Source organism: Elephas maximus, chromosome 19 (genome assembly GCF_024166365.1).
Source record: "Elephas maximus indicus isolate mEleMax1 chromosome 19, mEleMax1 primary haplotype, whole genome shotgun sequence".
In the NCBI taxonomy this organism is placed as follows: Eukaryota; Metazoa; Chordata; class Mammalia; order Proboscidea; family Elephantidae; genus Elephas; species Elephas maximus.
This window is the reverse complement of record NC_064837.1, coordinates 60,378,533-60,391,594: the sequence shown is the minus strand read 5'-3', so window position 1 is coordinate 60,391,594 and position 13,062 is coordinate 60,378,533. Positions and strand designations below refer to the sequence as shown.

The window sequence follows — 13,062 nt, the reverse complement described above, 5'->3', positions numbered from 1 at the left end:
TCCACCATTCACCTATGTGAACCCAGACCAATTCTCCATTCCTTTAGAAAGGGTAATTACGGAAATTAAATCAGATAGTGCAGAAAAATTGTTTAAGTGCCTCATAAATGTCAGTAGTTTCTCCCTGAAACTTAAGCACATGGACAAAGCAAGGACTGCTTCCCTGATTGGAAGCAGCCACTGTGACAATGGTAGAAGCTATAAACCAGGTGTTTTTATGTGAACATGTTTAAAAGACAAAAATGCAAATGACTGATTTATTTTTATTAAGCTATGCACACACAAAATCTTCCCTGGCCTCCTCTGTCTGACCCTTGCTATTGGTTTGCAGAGAAGGAAGATGGAATATGAATGTCTGAAAGTTTAAAGATGAGTATCACTGGTCAAAAACCATGTCAAGAACAGGTCACAGCAGGAATTCAGAGCTGCCAGGACTACCTTCAATATTACAACAGGATTCCACCTTCCTCATTACAAAATTGCAACTGCCTGGCATTTTTCCAAACCTGAGAATATGACTTGCATTGCTTGGAGTTGAGCCACTTGGGATATTACCCTTAAAAAAAAAAAAGAATTGTCGCCAATTCTGATTCACAGCAACCCTATGGAACAGAGCAGAACTGCCCCATAAGGTTTCCAAGGAGCACCTGGTAGATTTGAACTGCTGACCTTTTGGTTAGAAGCCAAGCTCTTAACCACTGTACCACGAGGCCTCAGGCTATTACTCTAAGCTTAGTTATTAACTCACTATAACGCTCTTTATATCAGAGTTTTCTTCCTCTGTAAATTGAAACTGATAATAGTGGCGTCCATTTAGTTGGCGCTCACTGTGTGTCAGGCACCACAGCATACCAGATTAACTAATATCCAAGGGGTAGGTACTATTCAAGGCTTTTGAAAAAAGAGGCAGAGAGAAGCTAAGTAGCTTGGGAAGGACATACTGTAATAAGTAGCCAACTTGGGCTTTATATTCTGTGTTCTGGGCTTCCAGAACCTCTGTGGCTATCGTCCCTCACTCCCTCTGAATTCTTGGAATTATTTCAAGACCATAGGAAATAAACAAATTTTAAGAGGACTTTCAAAAAGAAAACTTTAAAGTGTTTCGTAAGTATGACATAGGTATGGTCAAACCCATGAGCATATGTCTATACAGTCTTGGAATTTCCAGAGAGACAAACTGCATTCTCAAACTTTGCCATGTCTACTAGGGAAATACAATCCTGGAGGCATGAAATGTAGAAGGTATTGTTAACCCCAGAGTATAAATCAAAAGAAAACAATGAAAACATTAAAATTTAGAAAACCCAGTGCTCTCATACCCAATCAAATGTCAATGTTTCAGGAGCTTACTATTCATTGAATTTACCTCTTAGCAGTTTTTTTGTTTTCCCCTAAGCCATTTTTACAGCATTTCTGCCTATGTTTTTTTTGAGTTGTGAAGGTATAATTAATCCCAAATCAATTTCACTATATTTTATTATATGCAGTTTCAAGTTGTAGATGGCACTTTGTTGTCAGTTTGGAACAGGGAAAGAGTGACAAAAGATGGTTTTCTGAAAGACTGTTTCCACAGGAGATTAAAGACTCATCCTCTTCACGTTGTACCACGTCAGTAAGTGATGTTCAGCTGGCTAAATCATCATCCTTTTTGGTTCTCCCTCTGAATGTTACTTCCCTTAACTGATCTATAAACGGCACTCACATTCTTAATCTGTTTGGTTCAGCACTCCCCAGAGATTACACGAGAAAGAAAAAATTCCCAGCCATAGAAAGTACAGCAATAAAGCAAGACTCCCAAGGCAAATGAAGCATCATAAAGGTGTCTATTAGCAAGCACACACAAAAAGAAGGATCGTCAGAGAGCAGGCAAGCAATTAATTCAGGCTTGGATACCTTTGTAACCCACTAAGTAGTCTTACCTTAGTAACAGATAATGAAGCTCAGATAAAAACCACTTCTTCTTTTCATCTTGCAAGAGCACTTCAGCTAAACGTCTCAGGGTTCTTTTCTCTTTGCCTCTGAGTGCTCTCTCTGAAGCCGGCAGCACCTACCGTCATGGAGATGAGAAACCCCACAGGAGAATCTCGTTTCTCTTTGCCTTTCCGGACACATTTACCACAGACAAAGGCCACTGATTTTTCAGCTTCACTCTAGTGAATCAACACTCTCTTTAACTGGTTCCCATGCCTACACGTAGAAGACAGTCTTGCCAATGGTGGCTTACAGAAAACAAGAATGAAGAGGAAATATCCTTCCTCCCTGCCCATTTGTCCTTCGATCAAAACTTTGTGTACTTACTCAATAACAAGAATCTCCCCAAATCACAACGTGGCCAAAACTTGCCCCCAAAATTCTTATTGTCCCAGACAGCTGGATTTTCTCTTACTAACATATCCAGGGATTGGGCTACTTCTTCCATTTGTGTTCTTCTTAAGTGAAGGTGCCCTGTTATTGTGACAGTAAAGATTTTTTTATGTAAACACACACCCTGTCTAGGTATGTAATCCTACACCTAAGACAAACAGCCTCTTGCCCAACATCATTTCATTTGGGCTGCAAGGAAGTGCATGCCCTTGGAGACCAATGACAATGTCAGCAGGGGTTGCGAAGGAGTGAGCATCAGAAATTTCTGTAACAGCAATCCAGTTATTTACTAATTCAATAAATATTTTAACAAGCACAGCATAATGGGCCATAGTTGGGTATTATAAAATGGGAGCTACCATGCATTGTACAAGATCACACAGGAAAAGCACTTAGTGGTGGGAGCTCAGTGACATCTGCCCAGAAGGTGTCATCTCTAAGTTCAATATGGAAGATTGAATAGGAGTTAGCAGGGAAAATAAAAGTGTTTATTTGGCTGGATCATGTGGTCAGGGATTGGAGAATGAGATACTAGAGTGGTGAGCAGCACCTGCTAGCTCATGTTAAGGGATATGAACTATTCTAAGGAAGCACTAAAGAATTTTGATCAAGGGAGTGATGCAATCTCATTACCATTTAACTTGAAGTTTGCTGGTTGCTGTGGTGAGAAAGGATTTGGCTATATAAGAGACAGAGAGGGCAATAAGGAGGATATTACATAACCAAGTTGAATAAAGCAAAGTGAACAGACTTAAGAGAGACTTGGGCATCAGAGTCCACAAAAATGAGGAATACATCAGAGGTAGAGAAGGGGAGGAGGGAACACAAGGAGCAGAATGAAGGTGTGGGGAAGAGTCAAGGATGATTTCACAGAAAGAATGGGCACAGATGCAGTCACTTCTATAGATTGGCTGGCAAGAAGGCTATGATTTTATTTTCCTGTTCAACAGAAAGGGATGGTAGACAGGGGAGACAAGAGTTGACATTCAAAGAGAATGGAACATATTTGAAATAGTCACTGTAGGAAAGTTGAATAAGTGCTATGCAAGGTTGCCTTGAGGGTGCATTCTTAGGAACTTCTTTAAGAATCCAACAGAATATGTGTATGTTGGAAAGCCTCTCCAGGTGCTCATTCCTGATGGCTTCTCTCACTTTCCTATCATAGCCCATTTCTCTCATTTCTTTCTTTTTTAATTGTGCTTTAGGGGAAAGTTTACAGCTCAAGTTAATTTCTCGTTCAAAAATTTATACACATATTGTTTTTAACATTGGTTGCAGTCCCCACAACGTGACAGCACACTCCCCCTTTCCACCTCTGGTTCCCTGTGTCCCATCGTCCAGTTCCTGTCCTTTCCTGCCTTCTCATCCTGCTTCTGGACAGGAGCTGCCCATTTAGTCTTGTGTATTTGATTGAACTAAGAAGCACATTGCTCATATAGGTTATTTTTTGTTTTATAGGCCTGGCTAATCTTTGTTTGAAAAGTGGGCTTCAGGAATAGTTTCAGTTCTGGGTTAGCACAGCATCCAGGGGCCATAGTATGGGGATTTTTCCAGACGCTGTTAGACTAGTAAGTCTGGTCTTTTTATGGGAATTTGAATTCTGTTCTACATTTTTCTTCTGCTCTGTTCGGGACTCTCTGTTGTGATCCCTGTCAGGGCAGTCACTGGTGGTAGCCAGGCACCGTCTAGTTCTTCTGCTCTCAGACTGTTGGAGCCTCTAGTTCAGGTGGTCCGTTAGTCCTTTGGGCTAGTATTTTCCTTGTGTCTTTGGCTTTCTTCATTCTCCTTTGCTTCAGGTAGAATAGGACCAATAGATGTATCTTAGGTGGCCACTTGCAGACTTTTAAGACCCCAAATGCTATTCACCAAAGTGGGATGTAGAACATTTTCTTTATAAATTTTGTTACACCAATTGACCTAGATGTCCCCTGAGACTATGGTCCTCAGGTCTCAGCCCCAACTACTCAGTCCCTCAAAGTGTTTGGATGTGTCTAGGAAACTTCTATGCTTTTGCTTTGGTCCATCCTCTCACTTCTAACAAAACCCACTAAACCAAACAAACACTTTTTGATTTAGGAATTTTAACAAGTTAATTCATTCCATTCTTGGTTTCCAGTTTGACCACTAAATGGCCTTTGGGATAAAAACATTGAAATCCCCACAAAATATTTGTTCCAAAAACATCTGCTAGAGACCTCCCTGAACAAATCATTGACATCAGAAAGAAGACAGAAGCAGGCAGGCCATGCGATGAGCACTATCATTTGTGAGGAACTCCGTAATTTAGTCAAGAAGCAAACCTCCAATGAGGTCATGTCTTGTTTGGGATTGAAAGGCTAACTGTATCTCTGATCATATTAAGAAAAAAGCACATAAAAGGACCAGGAATTTTTCCTTCATTTTGTTCAGAAATTAAGTCTGCATAGGTCATGTCTGTAAAATGAACATTTCACCACGTCAGATGATTTCTTTTAAAGTAAGAGGATGGGAAAGGGAATAAAGACGATTAAACTATGTTAGGACACGCTACCTTCTTTGGTTGGCTGTGACGTACCTTTGTGCACCTCCGAGATTTCATATTTTAAAAGCAGAGTTGTCTACACTCTAAAGAGTCCATTTATGGCCCTAATCCTTAACCGAGTTATTAGCCGTAACCTGCTCAACCAGTAGAGGTCATTTAGAATGCTGAGGCCAAAACAGATTCCTGATTGCCTAACACCAAATGATTCCAGTTCTAAGAGGCTTGAGTTCCAGGATAGCAGAAGATGGACATCACCTGAATTATAAAGATAGTTGTCTTAATTCTCCAGGTCACTTAATGTATGTGCTTGTAGCTGTGCTTATCTGATGTTGTGTTTAGATGCCCTCTACTCCATTTCAACTCATAATGACCCCAGGTGACAGAGTAGAACTTCCTCATAGGGTTTTCTTGGCTGCAATCTTTATTGTGGCAGATTGCCAGGTCTTTCTTCTGCCTAGCTTCTGAGTGATTCAAAAGGTCAACCTTTTAGTTGGCTCTTGAGCGCTTAGCTATTGTGCCACTAGGGCTCCTGCTTATCTGATTCTGAGTAAAATTTGAAAAATTAGCCAGTTACCCAGAAATCACCAAATCTTGGTGCTGAATCTTCTGTGTGCCTCATCAGATGTACAAATTATTGTCCATTTGGAAATATGAACATCTACTTTGACAGAGCAATAAATTAAAAAAATAATAAAACTACTGCCATCTTGCTGATTCTGACTCATAGCAACCCTATACAACAGAGTAGGGGTTTCCAAGGTGGTGATCTTTACGGAAGCAGACTGCTACATCTTTCTCCCGAGGAGCAGCTGATGGGTTCAAATCATCCACCTTTCGATTAGCAGCCGAGCACTTTAACCACTGTACCATCAGAGATCCTCATAGTAATGATAGTATTTATTGAATACAAGTTACCTATTCAAAAAAGAAACAAACCAAACCCATTGCCTTCAAGTCGATTCCTAATCATACTGACCCCATAAGACAGCAGAACTGCCCTACAGGTTTCTAAGGAGTAGTTGGTGGATTCGAACTGCTGACCTTCTGGTTAGCAGCATGATCTGTTAACCACCGTACCACCAGGGCTCCATATTATGTATTAGGACTTTGATAACTGTTTTATCCCCCCACGTGTCTGTCAGTTTGTCATACTGTCGGGGCTTGCACGTTGTTGTGATGCTGGAAGCTATGCCACCAGTATTCAGACACCAGCAGGGTCACCCATGGAGGACAGGTTTCAGCTGAGCTTCCAGACTAAGACAGACTAGGAAGAAGGACCTGGCAGTCTACTTCTGAAAAGGATTAGCCAGAGAAAACTTTATGAATAGCAGTGGAACACTGTCTGATATAGTGCAGGAAGATGAGCTCCCCAGTTTGGAAGGCACTCAAAAGATGACTGGGGAAGAGCTGCCTCCTCAAAGTAGAGTCAACCTTAATGACGTGGATGGAGTAAAGCTTTCGGGACCTTCATTTGCTGATGTGGCATGATGCAAAATGAGAAGAAACAGCTGCAAACATCCATTAATAATCAGAACCCGGAATGTACAAAGTATGAATCTAGGAAAATTGGAAATTGTCAAAAATGAAATGGAACGCATAAACATTGCTTTCCTAGGCATTAGTGAACTGAAATGGGCTGGTATTTGCCAATTTGAGTCAGACAAACACACAGTCTACTATGCTGGGAATGACAACTCGAAGAGGAATGATGTTGCATTCATTGTCAAAAAGAATGTTTCAAGATCTATCCTGAAGTACAACATTGTCAGTGATAGGATAATATCCATACGCCTACAAGGAAGACCAGTTAATATAACTATTATTCAAATTTATGCACAACCACTAGGGCCAAAGATGAAGAAATAGAAGATTTTTATCAGCTGCTGCAGTCTGAAATTGATCAAACATGCAATCAAGATGCATTGATAGACCAAAAGCAAAGAAGTTTCCAGAATAAACTGAATGCTTCAAAGGTCAGTGGAGCAAGGGCGGGGGTTTGGGGACTATGGCTTAAGGGGACTTCTAAGTCAATTGGCAAAATAATACTATTATGAAAACATTCTGCATCCCACTTTGAAATGTGGCATCTGGGGTCTTAAATGCTAACAAGCGGCCATCTAAGATGCATCAATTGGTCTCAACCCACCTGGATCAAAGGAGAATGAAGAACACCAAGGTCACACAACAACTATGAGCCCAAGAAACAGAAAGGGCCACATGAACCAGACACTTACATCATCTTGAGACCAGAAGAACTAGATGGTGCCCAGCCACAACTGATGACTGCCCTGACAGGGAGCACAACAGAGAACCCCTGAGGGAGCAGGAGATCAGTGGGATGCAGAACCCAAATTCTCATAAAAAGACCATACTTAATGGTCTGACTGAGACTAGAGGAATCCCGGTGGTCATGGTCCCCAAACCTTCTGTTGGCCCAGGACAGGAACCATTCCCGAAGACAACTCATCAGACATGGAAGGGACTGGACAATGGGTTGGAGAGAGATGCTGATGAAGAGTGAACTACTTGTATCAGGTGGACACTTGAGACTGTGTTGGCATCTCCTGTCTGGAGGGGAGATGGGAGGGTAGAGAGGGTTAGAAACTGGCAAAATTGTCACGAAAGGAGAGACTGGAAGGGCTGACTTATTAGGGGGAGAGTAAGTGGGAGTATGGAGTAAGGTGTACATAAGCTTATATGTGACAGACTGACTTGATTTGTAAACGTTCACTTAAAGCTCAACAAAAACTATTAAAAAAAATTAAACAAAAAAAAGATGAATTGATAATTATTGGCGATTGGAATGCGAAAGTTGGAAACAAAGAAGAAGGATGAGCAGTTAGAAAATATGGCCTTGGTGATAGAAACAATGCCAGAGATGGAAAGATAGAATTTTGCAAGACCAACGACTTCCTCACTGCAAATACCTTCTTTCACCAACATAAACGGTCATACGCAAGTTCAAGCTGAAACTGAAGAAAATTAGAGCAAGTCCATGAGAGCCAAAATATGACCTTGAGTATATCCCACCTGAATTTAGAGACCATCTGAAGAACAGATTTGATGCACTGAACACTAGTGACTGAAGACTAAACGAGTTGTGGAATGACATTAAGGACATCATACATGAAGAAAGCAACAGGTCATTGAAAAGACAGGAAAGAAAAAAAAGACCAAGATGGATGTCAGAGGAGGCTCTGAAACTTGGTTTTGAACGTTGAGCAGCTGAAGCAAAAGGAGGAATTCATGAAGTAAAAGAACTGAACAGAAGATTTCAAAGGGCCCCTGGAGAAGACAAAGTAAAGTATTATAATGACATGTGCAAAGAGCTGGAGATGGAAAACCAAAAGGGAAGAACATGCTCAGCATTTGTCAAGCTGAAAGAACTGAAGAAAAAATTCAAGCCTCGAGTTGCAATAGTGAAGGATTCCATGGGGAAAATATTAAACGACCTAGGAAGCACCAAAAGAAGATGGAAGGGATATACAGAGTCATTATACCAAAAAGAATTAGTTGATGTTCAACCATTTCAAGAGGTGGCATATGATCAGGAACCGATGGTACTGAAGGAAGAAGTCCAAGCTGCTCTGAAGGCATTGGTGAAAAACAGGAATTGATGGAATATCAATTGAGATGTCAACAAACAGATGCAGCCCTGGAGGTGCTCACTTTTCTATGTCAAGAAATATGGAAGACAGCTTCCTGGACAACTGACTGGAAGACATCCACAATTATGCCTATTCTAGAAGTACAGCCAGAATGCTCCTTAGAAGCAAGGATGGCAAGACTGTGTCTTACATACTTTGGACATGTTTTCAGGAGGGATCAGTCCCTGGAGAAGGACATCATGCTTGGCAGAGTACAGGGCCAGCAGAAAAGAGGAAGACCCTCGATGAGGTGCATTGACACAGTGGCTTCAACAATGAGCTCAAGCATAACAACGATTGTAAGAATGACAGGACTGGCAGTGTTTTGTTCTGTTGTGCATAGGGTTGCTAGGAGTTGGAACTGACTCGACGGCACCTAAGAACAAAAACCATTTTATGGAAATTATCTCTTTTAGTTCTTAAGCAACCCTAAGGTAATTTTCAGATAAACAAATTGAGATTTAAATATGCTGGTAGATTTGTCTAAAGTCATCTGATGAATAAAAGTATTAACATTATTAGAGCTGTAACCATCTAATGTCAGAGACCATTCACTGCTCAGTTAATACAGGCAAATTAAACAAAAAACCAAGCCCCATGTTACAAAGTAGAGTTCTCCACAGGGCTTTCTTGGCTGTATTATTTATGGAAGCAGATTGCCAGGGCTTTCTTTTGTGGTGCTGCTGGGTGGATTTGAACTATCAATCATTAGGTCCGTAACTGACAGCAAACTGGTTGCACCACCCAGGGACCCAAAGGCAAATCAGACCTCTTGAAAGAAAGAGACCTAAATGGAACTACCCACAACTGAGTGTCACATTGCCTCTGAGTAGCTCCACAGAGAAAACAACCCAACAGATCATACTGTGCATAGGGGAATCACATATAGAGTGACTTTAGGTGAGATGACTTGGTAAAAGGACTGAGTAATATAAATGCCAAGGAGCTGCTAGTTGAAAGGTCAGAAGTTTGAACTCACCAGCTGCTTCTTGGGAGATAAGACCTGGTGATCTGCTCCCATAAAGATCACAGTCTAGGAAACCCTATGGTGCAGTTCTACTCTGTCCTGTAGGGTTGCTGTGAGTTGCAATTGACTCAATGGCACACAACAACAATACAAAGGTGTCCTGGTGGCACAACAGTTAAGTGCTGCTAACTGAAAAGCCAGTGATTCAAACCCACCCAGCGGCTCTGTGGGAGAAAAGACCCGGCCATCTGCCCCTGTAAAGATTATAGCCCAGAAAACCCTACAAGACAGTTTCTACTCCATCACGTGGTGTCACTGTGAGTTGGAATTGACTCAAAGGCACCCAGCAACAATAACAATACAAATGCAAACCATCTCATATATGAGATAGGTCAAAGGGCTCTTGACCCAAATTTGAACCAGTTCCAATAATGTTTCTGGCCATCAAAATTATTGGCACCACACTTGATATCTAGGGGGTCCTGAATGATTTTCTAAACTACCGAATGACTCATCTTGACATTTAAAGATTTCTGTATAGAGATCATAATAAAGACTGTAGAAATACACAGGGGCCACCCAAATGAAAAGAAGCAGAGGCTATTTGTTCAAGAGCTTGCTGTAGCAAAGGCGTTGGCCACCATCAATTGCATTTGGCAGAGACTCAAAGGCAGGCAGAAGAATGGGAAAGTTTAATAGTGGAAAAAAAGAAAAGGCTTTAAGTTGCTTGAATCGGCATGGGGAAGATGGAAGCAGACTAGCTAGAAGTGAGGCATTCTATTCGATTGGTCTGGAGAGCACATTTTACTTTCTCTGGTTGGTCCTGAGTAGGAAACAAGGGTAAAAATTGGAGAAGCTGGCAACCATTGACCAGGTCTAACCATTTTGGCCCAATGGCTAAAAAGGTTGTAGTCTGGATCCCCTGACTGGTTACCGCACAAGCTGTGGGTCAGAGTGTTGTCATCGTTGTTAAGTACAGTCAAGTCAATTCCAACTTATAGAGATCCCATATGATAGAATAGAACTACTCCACTGGGTTTCCTAAGCTGAAATATGTGGGAGCAGATTGCCATGTCTTTCCCTCACAGAGCCTCTGGGTGTGTATGATTTTGGTCAGCAGGTGACAGCTTAACCATTGGACCATCAGGGCTTCTTGTGTGTCAGAGTACCATTGTCATATATGGTCTGGCCAGTATTCTTTTGTATATGCAGTCTCTCAAGATAAACAACACTAACAAAAACCCATTGCTAACGAGTTGATTCCAACTCAAAGCAGCCTTACAGGCAGGACAGAGTAGAACTGCCCCAGAGAGTTTCCAAGGCTATAAATCTTTGGAAGCAGACTGCCACATCTTCCTCCCACGGAGCCACTGGTGGTTTTATACCACCAACCTTCGGGTTAGCAGTCCAGTGCTTTAACCACTGTGCCACCAGGGCTCTTTGCTTGTTACATCACTGGCTAATAAGTAATTACAGTGGATAGGTGTGGTGATTTAAGTATTTTCCCAGCCCATCCTTTGACTCTAGATGGTGTCACTGCATGTAATACCTGCTTTTATTAATTGATACTAATTGAAAGAGCTCGAGTTCTTTCAACTTCCATTAACTTTCTCAAATATACGAATTCAAGACTGGTTTATCAATAAAGTATTTTCAGCACTGTAGACATTTTAACTCATGGAAAGACTCATTTGATAACTTTATCTTTCTGCCCTCTCCATCCCTCTCCACTTGAAAATCCTGCTATTGCTGTCATGAGAATACAGACTAAAAGATAGCTTTGGCCAAAAGAGTGGAGTCAATGATCCCATGCAGGGCAGGCACAGCCTAACTCCTTAAAGGTTACTTTTATCTTCATTTTGACTTTTTCAAAAGCCTTAAGTAAATGCAAAGGTTAAAACGTTTATTATTTCTCTTTAGGCTAGGAAGTCTGGAAACTATAGAGGAAGCATCAGAACACATGGCTGTCTGGGGCATCAGAGAGTTATGGTAGAAGATCTGAGTTATGAGCTGTTGCGTCAATACTCAAATCCCTATTTTCTCAGTGTTTCTAGGATAACTATTTCTGAGAATACATCATAGCTTTCACCTTTCCCCAATCCACAGTTAATTGGTCCTTCTCTTTCCCCTTTTATTTGGTGTTAAAGATAGAGTAATGTTCCCCCAAAATATGTGTTGTAAAATATGGGTCTAGACCCATGCCTTTGGTTATAACCCCATTTGGGGAAAGGTCGTCTTTGTTATGTTAATGAAGTATGGTTAGCTGAGGGTATATATACCTTGAGTCAATCTCTTTTGAGGCCTAAAAGAGATTAAACAAGCAAGCAGAGCAGAGATGGGGGAAAAGAGATGCCAAGACACATAGCAGAAGCTCAGAAGAGACAAGGACCTTCCTTCCGAGCTGATAGAGAGAAAGCCTTTCCCTAGAGCCAGCACTCTGAGTTTGGACTTCTAGCCCCCTCAACTGTGAGAAAAACAAGTTTCTCTTTGTTAAAGCCATCCGCTTGTGGTATTTCTGTTATAGCAGCACTAGATAACTAATACATTTGGTATTTTCCCCTCCTCTTTGTGAAGCATGTTCTTCACTTTTGTTTATTATCAGTTTTAAGGTTGTCTACTTGCAGGTAATTCATCAGACATCAACAGTTATGGCAAATTTCAGAAGACTAGTCAGGCCAACCCTCTTGAAAGGGATGAAAGATTCAAAGCAATAAGTTGAAAAATAAATACTTCCATCTTGTCCTTTTATCTTACCACCCAAGGATAGCCGACATAATATAGAAGCACAATAATAGACATCATTATTTAGTATCAGAATGAAAGCAATTATCCTTCAAATCACTGTGTTTCTCTTTTCTTTTCTGAGAAAAGTGTGGAGGTTCTCATTTCTTTCTCATCATCATCCATAGCTGCACTTGAAAGGTTATTTTATATCTTCTGAAATTTTCTCCCATGTATTTTTTCCTCTCTGAGGAATTTTCTACAGCATTTCAATCTTTGCACATTGACAGAATAGTAACTAGTTTAATTATTTCTAATTGTCTAACCAGTTGCCTGACTGCCTAAGATAGGTACATTATCAAGAAGTGAAGGAAATCTTAAAAGGTTGCTCTTAACATGATGCGCTATCCGCAGATCACAGAACATATATTCCCTGGAGGGTAAGTCTGCAAATATAGTTTATTACATAATTCTGGATACCCAGACTAGAAGTAACAAAGTCATATATGAAATATGTTTAAGTTACTTTGACCATAAATGGAAACTGAGATTATTAAAACCACAAAAACAAAACTTAAAAAAAAAAGAAGAGCCTGTTATGCTTCAACCCAACATGCTTTTAAATAGATGCTTTAAATTTTTACTTATGCTGTTACCAAATTTTGGTATAAACAAGGCTCAGCTTAAATATTGCAAGGAACCATACCTCCAAAAAAAATACCTCCAAGCATCCTAAATTACCACTACCCCATGTTGTCACAGCACTTGGCATGGTAATATCATTCACTCTTATGAATCAAGCACCTGGGCTCCCAAATGAAATATAAATATTATATGGGAGG

General features: G+C 40.7%; 1 protein-coding gene across 6 annotated transcripts in view; it reads right to left on the bottom strand.

The window, feature by feature from the left end:
- The window catches only part of KCNJ16 (potassium inwardly rectifying channel subfamily J member 16), a 62,647-nt gene that overhangs the window by 25,644 nt on the left and 23,941 nt on the right, over positions 1 to 13,062 (bottom strand). The window contains exon 1 of one of the 6 annotated variants that reach the window (XM_049860213.1): positions 2,299 to 2,465. The exons of 4 other annotated variants lie outside the window; for them this stretch is intronic. The gene's annotated coding sequence lies outside the window, so the exon portion shown is untranslated. One more of the 6 variants, XM_049860212.1, reaches the window with a different exon arrangement.